The 17274-nt window shown below is 35.4% G+C and overlaps 1 protein-coding gene across 3 annotated transcripts in view; it reads left to right on the top strand.

Moving 5' to 3' along the window:
* Positions 1–17274, top strand: part of LRP1B (LDL receptor related protein 1B) — a 1933102-nt gene that overhangs the window by 793543 nt on the left and 1122285 nt on the right. The window lies entirely within an intron of this gene.

The following is a 17274-nucleotide window of genomic DNA, read 5'->3' on the forward strand; positions in this document are numbered from 1 at the left end:
AAACAGGTCTGCCCTGTCGTATTCCTAGTGCATAGCACAGTACGTGATACATAGTAGGCCTTATTATACATTTGATACCTGAATGACTGAATAATTGAGCGTTACACAATGGATTCTGGTTATCAGGGAAAACTTCCTGAAAGAAATAGGCCTTGTACTGAATTAAGATTTAGGGAGGATGCTATCACTATTTGTATATAGAACATCTTGGTCAGAAGCTCTGAAGCTAATGGATGTTCCTTTGAGAAGTTAAAGAGAAAAACAAAAGTGGCAAAGAAATAAGGGAAAATGAATGTGGAAGGTACAATAGAAGGTGTTGAAGAGTGGTTTAATACATTCTAGGGTTGGAAGAAATCTTAGATACTGTAATTTATATATAAGAAAATTTCAATTCAGAAATACTCAGTGACTTCTTAAAACATATGAGAAGTTAGTGGTAGAATGGAAAGATATTGATTCTTGATTCTTTTGATTTTCTTGATTCTTAATCCAGCACTTATATCCATTATGCCAAGTTGATGTAGGTCAGATTAGCTATAATGAAATGTGCATATTGGTGTGGTGATATCAGAAAGTAGTCATAAAAGGTAAGTGTACCCGTTACAATGATTAGATTATGACAAAGTGGATATGTATTGAAATTTTTAAAAATTCTTTTCATTATACAGTGAAGAGTTACATATAGTCACCTCTGGTTTAATAGTGCACAATGAATCAATCTATATTTCTCATAAAGTAGGTAAAATCATCATTAAAGCTATGCCACATTGCTCATCTATAACTTACTCCAATGGGGGCAAAAATCTATGGCTCATCTCATGAATATTTTGAAGATGGAAATTATATAAAATGACTTGATCAGGCAAGTGCAAAGTATGTTAAACTTGGACTTGCTTTTTCCATGATTACCTGCTTTATGTTATAAAACGATTTTCAAGCTGGCTAAACTTTGAAGAAGTTACGAAAGCTCAAATTACTTCCAAAGTCTGAGTGATATGATGGTTACAAAATATTCCAGATTTAATGTTTAAATTGTAGCTTTTGATTTTATTTTACCAAAATGACTTTTCCTCTGATTTCTGATTCTGAGACAGTTGAAAAGATTAGGATGCCTTAGGATGCTATGGTACGTGAACCTCTAGAATTCAAAGAAAAATGTTTCAGTACAGTCTGAACAAATATGAACATTAGCAAGTTTGGGAATAGGCCAAATTTTCTTTCAGACCTTCCCTTTGAGTACACTTTCTGGTTCCTAGTTACTTTCTCCCCAGCCGCCCCTCGTCATCTTTTCACTGCCCTGACAACACACTAAACATTACATTTCTTCACTTTGCTAACCCTGGCCTTCACTACTTCTACATTTGCCCCATTGAAACGGTTTTCATATTCCAAAACAACTTTACTTTCTTTATACAACTGTTATGGTTTGGCTCTGTGTCCCTACCCAAATCTCAACTTGATTTCCCACGTGTTGTGGAAGGGACCCGGTGGGAAGTAATTGAATCATGGGGGTGAGTCTTTCCTATGCTGCTCTTGTGATAGTGAGGGGGTCTCACGAGATCTGATGGTTGTAAAAATGGGAGTTTCCTTGCACAAGCTCTCTTCTCTTGTCTGCTGCCATGTGAGATGTGGTTTTCACCTTCTGGCATGATTGTGTGGTCTCCCCAGTCACGTGGAACTGTAAGTCCATTAAAACTCTTTCTCGTGTAAATTGCCCAGTCATAGATATGTCTTTATCATCAGCGTGAGAACAGACTAAACAACGACCATCATTTTTCCTATATGTTGACTGTTATGCTCTTTGATGGCTATTAAGACGAAATTGAAAGAAAACTCAGAGCATGTTTTAAGGACTTATATATCTTTACTCCTTCCTCCACAGCCAACTCCTGCCCCAGAAAGTTGTGTTTTTAATAGAGTATGCATATAATTTATACTTAGAGAAATATCTAACAAGTTGCTTTTCAGAAACAGATATAGAGTGCTAACGAAGATACTTTGGTATCAGTTCGACCATTTGCATAGACTCGTCTTGCATGAGAATATGTCTATAAGGTCATTTTTCTGAAGGTTGTTGTTCTGATTTAGGGGAAGGGAGAATTTGTCTCAAAATTATCGATAGGGTTTTAGTAAACTACAGAGGTTTGAGGTTTACCTTTCTCACTATCCCAAGATTGAGAGCCCCTATTCCATTGTAAAAAAATCTCTTTTTGAAACTGGTCCTTCATATTGTTTTTTGTTTGTTTGTTTGTTTGTTTCTCCAATTTACTTTAAAAACCACAAACACTCTAATTGACAAAGCTGAGTTTTAAACACAGACCTTTGAGAGAGTGACACAGTAGGCCCTGGCATAGGGGGTGTGTGTGTGTGTGTGTGTGTGTGCATGTTTCACACATTTTTATTTTTTCATTACATTAAAGGAGGGATAAAAGATGATGATGTGGCCATATTTATTGATTAGTTATTTACAATCAATATTAGTGAGGAAATGTTTGAAACATGGCAGTTTTATTATAAGAGGATCTGGATCCTTGGAAATCTCCTGTAGTTTGATTTACTTACAACAGGTGTATTAGTCCGTTTTCACGCTGCTCATAAAGACATACCTGAAACTGGGTAATTTATACAGGACAAAGGGTTTAATGGAACTTAAGTGTTCCATGTGGCTGGGGAAGCCTCACGGTCATGGTGGAAGGCAAGGAGGAACAAATCAGATTTACATGGATGGCAGCAGGTGAAGAGAGATCTTGTGCAGGGAAACTTCCCATTATAAAATCATCAGATCTCATGAGACTTATTTACTATCATGAGAACAGCATGGGAAAGACCTGTCCCCATGATTCAATTACTTCCCACCAGGTCCCTCCCACAACACTTGGAAATTCAAGATGACATTTGGCTGGGGACACAGCCAAACCATATCAACAGGTTATTTGAACATGCTGACTAGCAAAATCTTCATGGATTACCACTAAGTCTGGCCACCTGGAATCAATTGTGAGCTATGATTAATACTGTTTTAAAGAAACACTCTGGTGAATCATCCGAATTATTAATATTACTACATAAACAAGATGGGGAAATGTAATGTGATTTACATATACATGTATAATGATATTTTAGTTATAGTTACTTAACCATTTAATCATATGGCCGTTAAACTGATGCCAACATATTAATTAATAATGCTAATTGTTAATAATAAATCAATATTTAAGCTATAATATAATAATATTATTAATACCTATTAATATTTGACCATTATATTATCTTGCACTCATTTGCTTTGAAAATTTATTTATTAAATGGAAGTTATCATTATTTTGGGTTTAGAAAATCAGACATTTTAAAACTGTGAAATAATCCATCCCTATTTTCAGTACATATTTCAAAATCTATTTGTACTTTCTTCTAAGTTCCCCTTCTTCCACCCTCTCTTCACCTAACTGGCAGTTTGTTGCCTTTTCAAATCTTACAGGTACATATTTGTCACTAAATTTCCCTTTTACCCACACAACGGGAAAAGCTGATTCAGACATAGCCGTTAGTGCAGAAAGGTTAGATTGAAATTTTTATTTGCATTTACAAATGACACTAAGTGTGAAGAGCACTATAAGATGTATGTGACCATTTTCGTTATATATAATCCAGTCTGTTGTTGTATAAAAGACTACATTTGAATAGATTGATGTTCAGTACCTGGTCTGATTTAATAGGCCCATTCTGTTTTCTGAAGTGCTATGTCATTTTCTCAAGAAATGTTTTAGACATATTTTAAATATTATTTCCATTAAACTTTTGAAAGATTAAGATTTCAGGGAAATAATTTGAAATTTTTCATCTCATGACTTTAGTTTTTAATAATACATACTTAGTTTGTTATAATGCCAAAAATGTTGCTAGATCCTGATTGCAACCAAAAGTACAAGTAGACTTGATGAAAATATTAGTAGCTGAATGACTAATGACTACTCTTCATCAGAAATACACTGTAGTTATGATACTCTAGGGTACTGCTACTTTTTTCGATCTATCTGAAAAGTAAATTGAATGCCACCATAGTTTCTGAAAATGAATTGGTTTTATTAAAATTTTAAAATACTCAAATCTGATTTACATGGGCATCTGAAACCAGATATGTCTTTCTGTGAGCAAGGGAATAGTTTTATTTAAAGCTCAATATTTTTATATTAAAATTTAAATTATTTTTCTTATAATTCCCTGTTGTTATTCAGAGAATTGCAAGATGTTACTGTGTGGTTAATTTAACACATACTTTTAAGTTTCAATGGGTAAAATAATCAAAACTCTTTAACCTACTGGACGAACTACCTGCTCTGTTTTTGAAAGAATTGAGATTGCATTCTATTAAAGTTTGATTTCTATTGATTTTTTTTTGTTATTACAATTACTACTTAAATTCTTACTACGTTATCAGAATACAAATAAACTGGAAAATGTTATACCTGACTCAGAAAGTACCACGTATAAAAGGCAAGCCACAAATATATCTGATATAATAAGATGTTTAGAAAATGTCCATGTGAAGTTAACAAATTTGAAAAGTGACTTATACAAAAGTTACTTATCAGTACTGTTTTAATAAAGACAAACTGTGTTAACTTTTAAAACACAGGATATGTTTCTTTTTATATTAATAATTTGCTTAAATTGCTTTTGGCCCTTTTTAATGTTGATATGAAAAATTTTAATTCCAGTTAAAGATAGTGAATTGTACACGCATTCAATAACTCTCACAAAACATTAAAGGAAGTTTTCAAGAAGTAAAACTACAAGAATGTGGAGAACTAGATAATGGATTACAAAAGAATAACAAAATTTGGAAGCTAGAAAGCAGATGGATATATGTTACCTGTATTACAGCTGAATTCCAAATTGATAATGAGGAAATGTAAAAAATTAATCCAACATCTATTTTAAAAAGCTTTAAAAGCCTAAGAATTGGGTGGCACAAGATGCTTCTCAATATAGAGATGAAGAAGGAGTACTTTTTAAACAAGAAAGATCAGCTGAGAGCTGTTTGAATTGCTCCTTAGTCACCCTAACAGACAAGGGCCATATTCTGTGAGAAGGAGAAAACAGGTTTGGTTCAGGGTATACCTCACACACTTCATTCACGTTGAAACAGGAAGAGTAAGACACCTGAATCCTGGAAGCTAAGACCCCATGTCTCTAGTTTACTTTCCCTATTCAGTTCCAGGAGAACATCAATAACTATGACTTACCTCCAGGAAAGAGAAGGTAAAAGCAATCTCTGGAAAACCTGCACTGCCCAGGAAAGGATCTAAAGTGACTGATGTTGGATCTCTCCCAGTGAAATGTTCAGTCAGATCACCCCCTTGTTAAGATCTCCGTATAATGAATCTCAGAACTGGCACCCACCAACAACCAACAGCTTGCTTTTTTAAAAGACAATATTTTGTTTTGAAACAAAATTTGTTTCCCCACTCTTAAATATAAGCAAAATCACTAGGATCATCTATTTGAGAAAAGTCTATCAATGTGAAAATCTTAAGGCCAAAACAAAACAGAAAATAAAAACAAACAAAACATGGAAGAAACAGACAATTAGTGGAAAATAAAACTTAAAAAAAAAAAACTATTATTTTAACCTTAGAGAGACTATATATTACTATCCTGAAACAAAAAGAGGCTGCTTTATAAAGTGGAATATTTAGAAAACAAAAAAGGGCCCTTGGAAATGAAAACTATCATATAATTAAAATATTCAAACTGGGGGTTGGAAAGTAAAATTAAGGGAATCTATCAGACAGTGGAGAAAACATTTCAAGAAGGGAAGGCGGAAAAAAAAAAGAAAATTAGAGGTTAATCTTAGGAGGTCCATTGTCTAAATCTACAGGTGTTCTAGAATGAACAGAGAAAAGACAGGGCAGAAAATTATTATTTTTTTAAAAGTAACTTAAGAATATGTCCCAGAAGTGTGGGTAATGATTTCTAGATTAAAAGCTTGTCTCTAGGGCCATGTGCAGTGACTCATATCTATAATCCCAGGGTTTTGGGAGGCCAAGGTGGGAGGATCACTTGAGGCCAGGGGTTCAAGACAAGCCTGGGCAAAATAGGAAACCCCTGTCTTTATAAAAAATTTTTAAAAAAAATAGCCAGGTATGGTGGCACACACCCGTAGTCCTAGCTATCCGGGAGGCTGAGGTGGAAGGATCCCTTGAGCCAAGGTGTTGGAGTCTGCAGTGAGCTATGTTCATGCCGCTCTACTCTAACCTAGATGTATAGACCAAGACCCAGTTTCTCTAAACAAAACAAAACAAAACATAAAAGAAGAAGAAAGAGAAGAAAAGGTTGTTGTCTCTCTAGCATGAGGAATGAAAATACAATTGTGTCAAACAATTTTATCACAAATTTAAAAACATTGGAGAGAAAAAAAAAGTCTATATTAGTTTACTTTTGCTGCTATAACAGATTACCACAACTTAATGGCTTAAAACAACACAAATTTATTATCTTGTCATAATGGAAGTTGGGTTTCTGAAGTGTATCTCATTAGGCCAAAAATCAAGTGGTCAGCATTGATGTGTTTCTTTGTGGAAAGTGTAAGGGGGAATCCATTTTCTTATGGGTTTTTTTTTTTTTCTTTTTTTTTTTTCTTTTCTGGCTTCTAAAACCTACCTACTGTCCTTAACTAAGGCCTTCCTCCATCATTCAAGCCAGCAATGACCAGTCAAGTGTTCCTCACATTGCATCATTCTAACATTGACATGTAATTCTCCTTTCACTTATAAGGACCCTTGTGATTACATTGGGCCCATTTGGGTAATCCAAATCATCTCCTCATCTCAATGTCAGCTATTTAGCAATGTTAGTTCCATCTGCAACTATAATTTCCCCTTTCCTTGTAATATCACATATTTCTAGGTCCCAGGGACTAAGATATGGGCATCCTGAGGGGGAAGGGCATTATTCTATCCACCACAATATCCTTCAAGCTCCCAGTTAGAAAAATACTAGTCTCTCATAAATGATTAATAATCATGTATTTATTCATAATTCATTTATTTCATAAGTATCTATATAATGTATCATGCTGAAGGCACTATGAATACAGTGGGAAAAACATCAGACTCTCTGCCCTTATGGAGCAGAGACACATTTCAATGGAGGAGGGACAGAAAATAAATAGATAAAAAGTTAAATATATAACATATATGAGAATACATGCTGAGAAGAAAAAATAAAGGAAGAAAGGAGAATAAGGAATCTCAGATTTGGGTTGTAACATTTACGTAGAGTGACCACGGGGTTCCTCAGTGAAAACTCAATATTTGAAGAGCCAACTAGGTGGTTATCCAGGGAAAGAACACTTGAAACAGAGAAAACACCTACGCCAAAGGCCAAGAGAGGAGAGCATGCCTAGCTTACTTAACAAAAGGCAAGGGAGACATTGTGACTAGAGCAGACAAGTGAATGAAAGTGGAGTAGCAGATGAGTTCAGAATGATAACAGGACCTTGTTATGTAGGACCCTGTAGACCTGTGTCAGTTAGGACTTTGGCTGTTACTAAGTGAGATGTGAAGAGAAGATTTTAAGGAGAGGAGGGACATAATTTTATTTAAATTTCAATCAGGGTTTCTATTTCAGCCAAGAGGACATGACAGAGATGAGACTTACCCTTTTACCTAAAACAAGGAAACAATGGCAAAACACAAAATGCATGAAACAAGGGTTTTCAAGACATTGGGCATTGGGTAACAAAGGGCAATGTTTCCTGAAAGATAGGAAACAAATGAGGTGAGCACTTGCTCGCCTCAGATATTGTCTGAAAAATCCTTCCAGACCGAGGCACAGGGAGGTTCCACTAGGCAGATCCCAGGTGTCTTCCTGAGCCAAAGACAGAGAGAGAGCTGGGAATTCTGGGAGGTCCAGGTGGCTAGAATTCCCAGGGAATGGTTCTCAAGAGGAGGGAACCAAAAACAACCTTGGAGATCTGCAGAACATTTTCTTCTATTATTCAGATGAGAACAATAATGAGCACGTGCTTATAACAAAACTGTACAAGACCAGGTAAAAAGCAATCTGCAAGGATTAGAGGAGAAAATTTACAGAGCTCAAAGGAGACTGGACATAGTGCCTCTTACCATCAGCCAGAGTGATTCACACATCATAAAGTAAGATTATCAGAAGTGCTTTGCATCATTAATGTGGAAAAATTAGATCTAGCCTGAAATGCTGTTCTGGTTCTATCAAACAAAGCTTAACATAAAGACCAGAAAGATTCATCCTGTTTCTAAATAACTGCTTCACAAAACAAAGCTCAAAAATAATTAAAGGCCCACAAAAATATTTAGCACACAAAAGCTTGAATACCATTATTTTGTGTTCAATCAAAAATTGACAGTCAATCAAAAAAGCAAGGAAATGTGATTCATACTGAGGACTAAAATTCTGTTGAAACTGACACAGATGATAGTTGTAGTAGACAAGGCTATTAGAATAATTTTTGTAACTGTATTTCATAAGTTCAAGAAGCTACAGGAAAGATTGGATATGTTAAGTAGAGATAAAGAAATTATGAAAAGACCTAAAGAGAACTTCTAGTGATGAAAACAACAATGCTGAAATGAAAACTCCACTGCATGGGAATAATGGACGATTATACATTTGGAATAGAAGATTAGTAAATTTAAAGATGTAGTGATAGAAATTCAAAATGAAACAGAGAAAATGTGACTTAAAAAGTATGAATCATTAAGAATGTTGAATATCAGCCCCCACTCTCTTCTGGCTTGTTGGGTTTCTGCAAAGAGATCCTCTGTGAGTCTCATGGGATTCCCTTTGCGGGTAACCCAACCTTTCTCTCTGTCTGCCCTTAACATTTTTTCCCTTCATTTCAACCTTCGTGAATCTGACGATTATGTGTCCTGGAGTTGCTCTTCTCAAGGAATATCTTTGTGGTATTCTCTGTGTTTCCTGAATTTGAATGTTGGCCTGTCTTGCTAGGTTGAGGAAGTTCTCCTGGATAATATCCTAAAGAGTGTTTTCCAACTTGGTTCCATTCTCCCTGTCACTTTCAGGTACAACAATCAACGTAGGTTTGGTCTTTTCACATAGTCCCATATTTCTTGAAGGCTTTATTTGTTCCTTTTCATTCTTTTTGCTCTAATCTTGTCTTCATGCTTTATTTCATTCAGTTGTTCTTCGATCTCTAATATCCTTTCTTCTGCTTGATCAATTCGGCTATTGATACTTGTGTATGCTTCACGAAGTTCTCGTGCTGTGTTTTTCAATTCGATCAGGTCATTTACATTCTTTTCTAAACTGATTATTCTAGTTAGCAATTCCTCTAGCCTTTTTCGAGGTTCTCAGCTTCCTCGCGTTGGGTTAGAACATGCTCCTTTAGCTGGGAGGAGTGTGTTATTGCCCACCTTCTGAAGCCTACTTCTGTCAATTTGTCAAACTCGTTCTCCGTCCTGTTTTGTTCCCTTGCCGGTGAGGAGTGGTGATCCTTCAGAAGAGAAAAGACATTCTGGTTTTTGAAATGTTCAGTCTTTTGGTGCTGGTTTTCCCTCATCTTTATGGATTTATTTACCTTTATTCTTTGCTGTTGGTGACCTTCAGATGGAGCTTTTGCATGGTCATCCTTTTTGTAGATGTAAATCTAATAGTATCAGCAATCACATGGACTATAAATTGTCTAAATATTTTAATGAAAAGGCAGAGATTGACAGATTGGATAAAGAAGGTCAGAACCAATTATATGATCCCTAACAGGAAATCTACCTGAAATATAAAAGCGCAAATATGAAAGGTTAAAAGTAAAAGCATATATGCCCTGTGTATGTATAAAAATAAGATAACACTAATGAAAAGAAATCAAAGTACCTTTCTTAACATCAGATAAAGTAGATTATAAAGTAAAGAATATTACTAACAATAAAGAACTTCATTTCCTAATGATAAAGAGGTCAGTTCTTCAAGAGAACATAATTTTTAATATCTATACACCTAATAACAGAGCTTCAAAACACACACAATGAAAACTGAATGAATCCTGAAGCAGAAATAGAGAAATTAATAATTACCGTTAGAGACCTCAAACTCATTTCTTCATAATTTTTAGAAAAGGCAGAATATCAGTAAATACTTGATCAACACTATCAACCAAATTAATCTATTACATTGACAGAACATTGCACCAAATGACAGCAGAATATACATTCTTTCAAGTGCACAGGAAATATTTCCCAAGATTTTCCATGCTCTACACCATAAAACAAGTTTTAACAAATTGAAAATAATTGAAGTCATACAAAGTATTTACATTGAAATTCAATTAGAAATCATAACAGATCCCTGGAAAATTCTCAAATTTTTGAAAACTAAATAGGACATCTATATATAACTCTTGGGTGAAAGAAGAAATCAAAGAAGTCAGAAAATATGCCAGTTAATAGTTATGTTAGAAATGAGAAAGGTCTAAATAAATAACATAGTACTCATCTTAAGAAACTAAGAAACGAAGAAAAAATGAAAGCCCAAAGAAACACAGTATAAGAAATAACAGTGATTAGAGCTGAAATAAATGAAATAAATCAGAAAAACAATAAAGAAAATGGGTGAAATCAAAGCTGTTTTTTTAAGAAGATCAATAAAATTAATAAAGCTCTAGCCAGACTAATTATGAAAAAGAGCAGGAAGATAAAAATTACCAATATCAGGAAACTGAAGGGAAGAACAATAAAGACTGAATGTATATTAAAAAGATAATAGGAGAACATTATAAACAGCACTAATCAGCAGATATGATGAACTTAATTGAAGTCAAAAAATATTTTAAAAGACACAGCACCAAAGCTCACTCAAGAAATAGATGACTTGAATAGCCCTATATCTGTTAAGGAAATGTAATATGTAACCAAATATCCTCCATAAAGAAAACTTAAAGCTTAGATGGCTTCACTGGAAAATTCGAACAAACATTTATAAAAAAGTATTATCAAATATACACAAACTCTTAAAATATTAAAGAGGAGGGAGTAGTTATTAATTTATTCTATAGGGCCAACATTGATCTGACACTAAAATGTCACGTGCATAAAAGAAAAACAGAGATCAATATCTTTCATGAATATATATGCAAAAGTTCTTAAAATTTAAGCAAATCAAATCAAACATATATTTTAAAAGGATAATACATCTTGTCCAAGTGGAGGTATCTCAGAATGTAAGTTTGATTAAATATTCAAACAGTAGTCAGTGTAATCCCACATATTAACACAGAAAGAAACTAATATTTCCTTCTCAATTGATATAAAAAAGAATTTGAAAATATTTAACCTCTATTTCTTATCAAAACTCTCAACAAACTAAGAATAGAAGGAATTTTCCTCAACCTGATATGGGGCACTTGGAAAAACCTAAACTAATGTCATAATGGCATAATGCTTTCTCTCGAAGGTCAGGAAAAAGCAATAGTGTCGGCTCTCACCACTTCTGTTCACCTTTGCATGAGAAAGTCTAGCTAATGCAAAACAGGTAAGCAACAGGAAGAAAAACTATCTAAATTTAAAAGGAAGAGGTAAAACTCTTTTTATTTGCAGATAACATTGTAGTTTATCTGGAAAAAATCTGAAATCTACAAAGAAAAGTTTCTAAGCTTCTAGTACTAATAAGAGAGTTTAGCAAGAATTCAGGCTAGTATATATAAATCTTTTTCTTCTATGTAATGACAGCACTCAAACAAAATTGAAAGAAAATGAAATACCATTTACAAAACCATAAAAATAGGGATAAATTTGTTCAAAATATGTACAGGAACTATAGATTAGAAACTAACAAACATTGCTGAGAAAGATTAAAGAAGACCTACAAAAATAGAAAGATATATTCATGGATCAGAAGCCTCAATATTGTTAAGATGTCAATTTTTTCCATATTAATCTATAGATTCAATACAGTACCTATTTAAACCCAAGGAAATTTTTTATTGCTGATAGAAATTGACAGGATGATACTAATATCATCAGGATGATACAGATGAAAAAGACCTAGAATAGTCAAAGCAACTTTGAAAAATGCAGTGTTTGAGGACTAACACTGTCTAACCTCAAGAGTTATAATAAAGCTACAAGTAATTAAGTCTGCGAGATACTGGTTTCAAGACTGACAAATAGATCAGTGAGTCAAAATAGAGAGTCCAAAATGCATCCACATATATGTCAATTAATTTTTGACAAAAATGGAAAGACAGTTGAGGGAAAGAGAGTAGTCTTTTTGAAAATAATACTAGAATAATTGAATATCCATAGAGAGAAGGTGAATTTTGATTCTTACCTCACCCTGTATACTTATAATTAACTTGTTAAAAATCTCTGAATTCCAATTAAGATTATAATTTGTTGAATAATAAAATAATCTGTAGCAACATTAAAATATCTTTTAAAAATACCTTTGTTGCTCATCCATCCATTTAGTAACTATTTATTAAGAAATACTTGCCAAGTTGTGTAAATGACAATATAATTCAACAGTGAACAAGACAGATACAATCTCTTGACCTTATTGGCTGATGATGGGGTATGTATCTTACGTTTTCTCGTAAGTAAAAATTAAGTGTCTTTATGAATAAACCTTCCTATAATAACATAGGATTAAAATATACTCAAATTTCACATGAAAATATATATGCATCCTCAGCAAGCATGCGTATATAGTATGTATATTATCAGTATAAATATATACAAGTATATAATTGTGATAACTGTAAGTGCTTGAGTGGGTAGTGAGCTGATCAGAGGGATGACATTACTACACACTGTTTTCTCCTCTTCTCTTTCTCTCTCTCTTTCTCCCTCCTTCCCTTCTTTCCTTCCTTCCTTCCTTCCTTCCTTCCTTCCTTCCTTTTTTTTTTTTTTTTTTTTTTTGACAGAGTCTTGCTCTGTTGCCCAGGCTGGAGTACTGTGGTGTGATCTTGGCTCACTGCAAACTCCGCCTCCTGGGTTCACGCCATTCTCCTGCCTCAGCCTCTCGAGTAGGTGGGACTACAGGCGCCCGCCACCACGCCTGGCTAAGTTTTTATATTTTTAGCAGAGACGGGGTTTCACCGTGTTAGTCAGGATGGTCTCCATCTCCTGACCTCGTGATTCGCCCGCCTTGGCCTCCCAAAGTGCTGGGATTACAGGCGTGAGGCACCATGCCCGGCCTCTTTCTTTCTTTTTTAGAGATAAGGTCTCACTATATTGCCTAGATTGGAGTGAAGTAGTGTGATCATGGCTCACTACGGCCTTGAACTCCCGAGCTCAAACAATCCTCCCACCTCAGCCTCCCAAGTATTTTGTAGTAGAGGTGTGCACCATGACACCTGCTAATTTTTAAATTTTTGTTGTAGAAACGAGCGTCTGTCTATGTCTCCTAAGCTGTTCTCGAACTCCTGGCCTCCAGCAATTCTCCCACCTTCGTTTCCCAAAGTGTTGGGATACAAGCGTGAGCCACCACACCCAGTCACACACAGTTTGAAGCAGTTTTCAGCAAAGAGACCATAAGTACTTCTATCTGGTTATATTTAAAAATGTGTGTTCTACATCCCAAGACAGTGTATAGTTTTTTACAGGCCTTATATTAAGGAAATTAAATTATATAGCACTTCATATTTGTTTGCTAACAGTACTCAATTGCATATATGTAATTTAAATGCATTATAAAACTATATGGATAAACTGACCAGGTGGAGTGGCTCATGTCTGTAATCACAGCATTTTTGGAAGGCCAAGGTGGGTAGATCACTTGAGGTCAGGCGTCTGAGAACCAGCCTGGCCAACATGGTGAAACCCTGTCTCTATAAAGATACAAATAAATTAGCCAAGCATGGTGGCACACACCTGTAGTCCCAGCTACCTGCGTGGCTGAGGCACAAGAATTGCTTGAACCCAGGAGGCAGAGGTTGCAGTGAATGGATATTGAACCAGGGAGACTCCCTCTCAAAAATAAACAAAAAACAGACTTTATGGAGAAGCTAATAAAACAATAAAACAACCTGTGAGTAGTTGAGGGAAAGTTTATATTGTAACTTCATTTGATATTCATAGATGGTAAGGCCAAATCTTGTTTCAGTGATTGAGTTTAATGCCATGTTTCTTTGAACAAAGATAAATTATAGAATTTTGAAATGACATAGTTTATCTGAATAATCTAGACTTCAAAATAGTACAAAAATAAACTTTGACCCCCCCAATGTAATCCTGCAAACTCTACTTCTACTTTTAGTTTGGTGGACATTTCAAGTCTTTGATTAATCATAGAATCATTGAGTGAAAGGTATACTCTCACGTTAACTCCATTGTGCTTCTTTTTATTTTTTATTTTTTGAGACAGGGTATCACTCTGTTGCCCAATGTCTCTGTCATGAAGTGGCACGATCATAGCTCACTGCAACCTCTGCCTCCCAGGGCTCGAGCCCAGAGCTTCTCACCTCCGCCTAGTGAGTAGCTGGGCTTACAAGTGCCCACTACCACTCCCAGCTAATTTTTTTTTGTTATTTTTTTGGTAGAAATGGGGTTTTACCATGTTGCCCAGGCTGGTCTTGAACTCCGGGGCTCAAGTGATCTATCCACCTTCGCCTCCTAAAGTGCTGGGATTACAGGCATGAGTCACCATGTCTGGCCCCATTATGCTTTTTTTTTTTTTTTTAAGTTAAATGTTTGAAGATGCTTAAATAAGATTTTAAAGTAATATGTATTGTGTACCTATTCTATATACTCACTCACAGAGAGAGAGAGAAAGCACAATTTATGAGTGTAGCTCTATAAATTTTCACAAAATGAGTACATCTGTAACTATGACACAGATTAAGAAATAGACTATTACCAATACACCTGAATACTGATTCCTGCCTTCCCCCAGTACCTACCCCCTGCTGGTTCCAGGAAGAAGATGACAGGTATGTGAAGCAAACCAAGGCAAAACAGCCAAGACCAGCCTAGATCAAATGACTCTCAGATAAATGATTGAGCTCAGAACAAGATCAGCAAATCCACATAGCCATCCCCTGCCTAACCTCTAGGATCTCACATGGAAAAGTGATAAACACATAATGCCACTGAGGTTTTGTTGCTGATGGAACAAATACACACATCATCTCTATCTCCTGAAATAGTGTACAATAGAGAAATTGAGATCATGAAATTTGTTGCATTAAAAAAGAGGCTGACATCTAGAGCTCTGATGACACAGTGGCATTGAAAAGAAATAAGCTAAACTGAATTCCTGGAAGGACAGCACTAATCATCCTACGATGTTACTCTTAGAAACTAAGATAAATAGATCTAGAACTCATGAAGTTGACATTGGTTTTTGGCGGGAATATATTTACTAAAGTGTATGTATTTAATTCACTTAGATTTTGTGGATGCCAATCCAGAGGTGGTATGAAATCACGCCTGCATGAGCAAAGAGCAGCAAGTATTGAATAACGAGGTCAGCAAAGTTTCACAACATAAGCAATTAAAGGAAAACTAAAGTTCTTTTATTTTCATTAAAATTGCGCCTGTACAAAATTGTAATCTGAGGTCTGTGTCACTCTGTTTACCCTGATAGTAATGAACTGCCAAATTTTCTCATCCTTGGGAAGATTTTCACCACTCTGGAAACTCATCTCTCTTTGAGGATTCACTTTATTTTTGTATGCAGAATAAATTTGTTGACAGTAAAAACAGGTTTCATGGAATAGAATTTACATTTTTATTATAGTTTGTCATTTATTCTTCCTAAAAGTATACTAAATGACAAGTTAAGATTTTTCTGAAGATCTGGAAGTTTCTTAGCTTGCCCAATGTAAAACAGCAAGGAAGTATCAAAGCTGGTATTATAGCTCAGACCTTGTGGGTTTAAGTTGAGGTTATTTCTGTCACGTATGGGTAAGATGTCAATCATTTAGTGAATTACCTTTTTGCCATAATGTATTGCCACTTATTCTGAAGATTGCAACCAAAGCTGTGAGTTGCAGAAAATTCAGACATCCATGGTAGGCCAGTGATAGACAGAATGATATTGGGTTATGATACCTTTTTTTTTTGAGATGGAGTCTTGCTCTGTTGCCCAGGCTGGAGTGCAGTGGCACGATTTCGGCTCAATGCAAGCTCCGCCTCTTGAGTTCACACCATTCTCCTGCCTCAGCCTCCCGTGTAGCTGGGACTACAGGTGCCCGCCACCATGCCCAGCTAATTTTTTTGTATTTTTAGTAGAGAGGGGATTTCACCATGTTAGCCAGGATGGTCTCGATCTCCTGACCTCGTGATCCGCCCACCTCGGCCTCCCAAAGTACTGGATTACAGGCGTGAGCCACTGCGCCCAGCCTCCCGGGTTATGATACCTTTCAATGACCTTAACATTTTGATTATGCAGGATAATAATGCTGACTGCTATCATAAACACCTTTCCAAATATTATTAGTTTTACACAAAGTTTATATCTATGCAGTTCAGGCAGTTCCTCCTTTAAATAATGACTCAGGGTCCAAGATCTTTCCATCTTATGATGCTGACATCTTTTAAAAATGGCAGTAGAAGAGGAAAGATTCATGGGTAATCCCATGAATGGTTTTGTAGCAAGGCCTGGATGAAGCTCACATCATTTCCATCTGCATTTGTTGGGGATGAGTTATGTGTTCCCTACTTAAGTACAAGAAAAGCTAAAAAATGTAGTGCTGCTATGTAACTAGGAAAAGAGAATTATATTATTTAACACCTGGCCAGTTTCCACTGTGTCACTGAAACATGAAGAGAAGTGTATTAAATTGAAAAGAAAGCAAAGCATTGTAAGACATAAAAACAGTGAGTCATACAGCAGAGTGAGAGGGAGGGAAAGAGGGAGAGAAGACGTTTAGATCTAGGCTGATCTCTATTTCTTTAATGAGGAGGAACTGGAAACTGATCTGAGAAATGTGTGTACGTGTAAAATTTTCTTAACTTTGTTTTTATACAGTTCAAGATAAAAAAAAAAATCCCTGTAGGAATTACTAGAGATAACTGAAGTGAGAATCTCATACATGGTTATGAAATTCAATATTCAGATGCTCAGAATGGCTCAAATTAGGCATTGTTGAAAGCTGCTCATTTCTATCTGGATATATGCTAAACACTACTTCATCTGCAGATTAGCCTGTGCTTGTTTCCTAAAATGTACAAGGGAGATACCAATTATACCTAACTCATAGTGACAGCTATGGTTTAATACATGTAACTCATCTATAAATGCTATATTTTTCTTATATTTGCCATGATTTGTCAT

Source organism: Macaca thibetana, chromosome 12 (genome assembly GCF_024542745.1).
Source record: "Macaca thibetana thibetana isolate TM-01 chromosome 12, ASM2454274v1, whole genome shotgun sequence".
NCBI lineage: Eukaryota > Metazoa > Chordata > Mammalia > Primates > Cercopithecidae > Macaca > Macaca thibetana.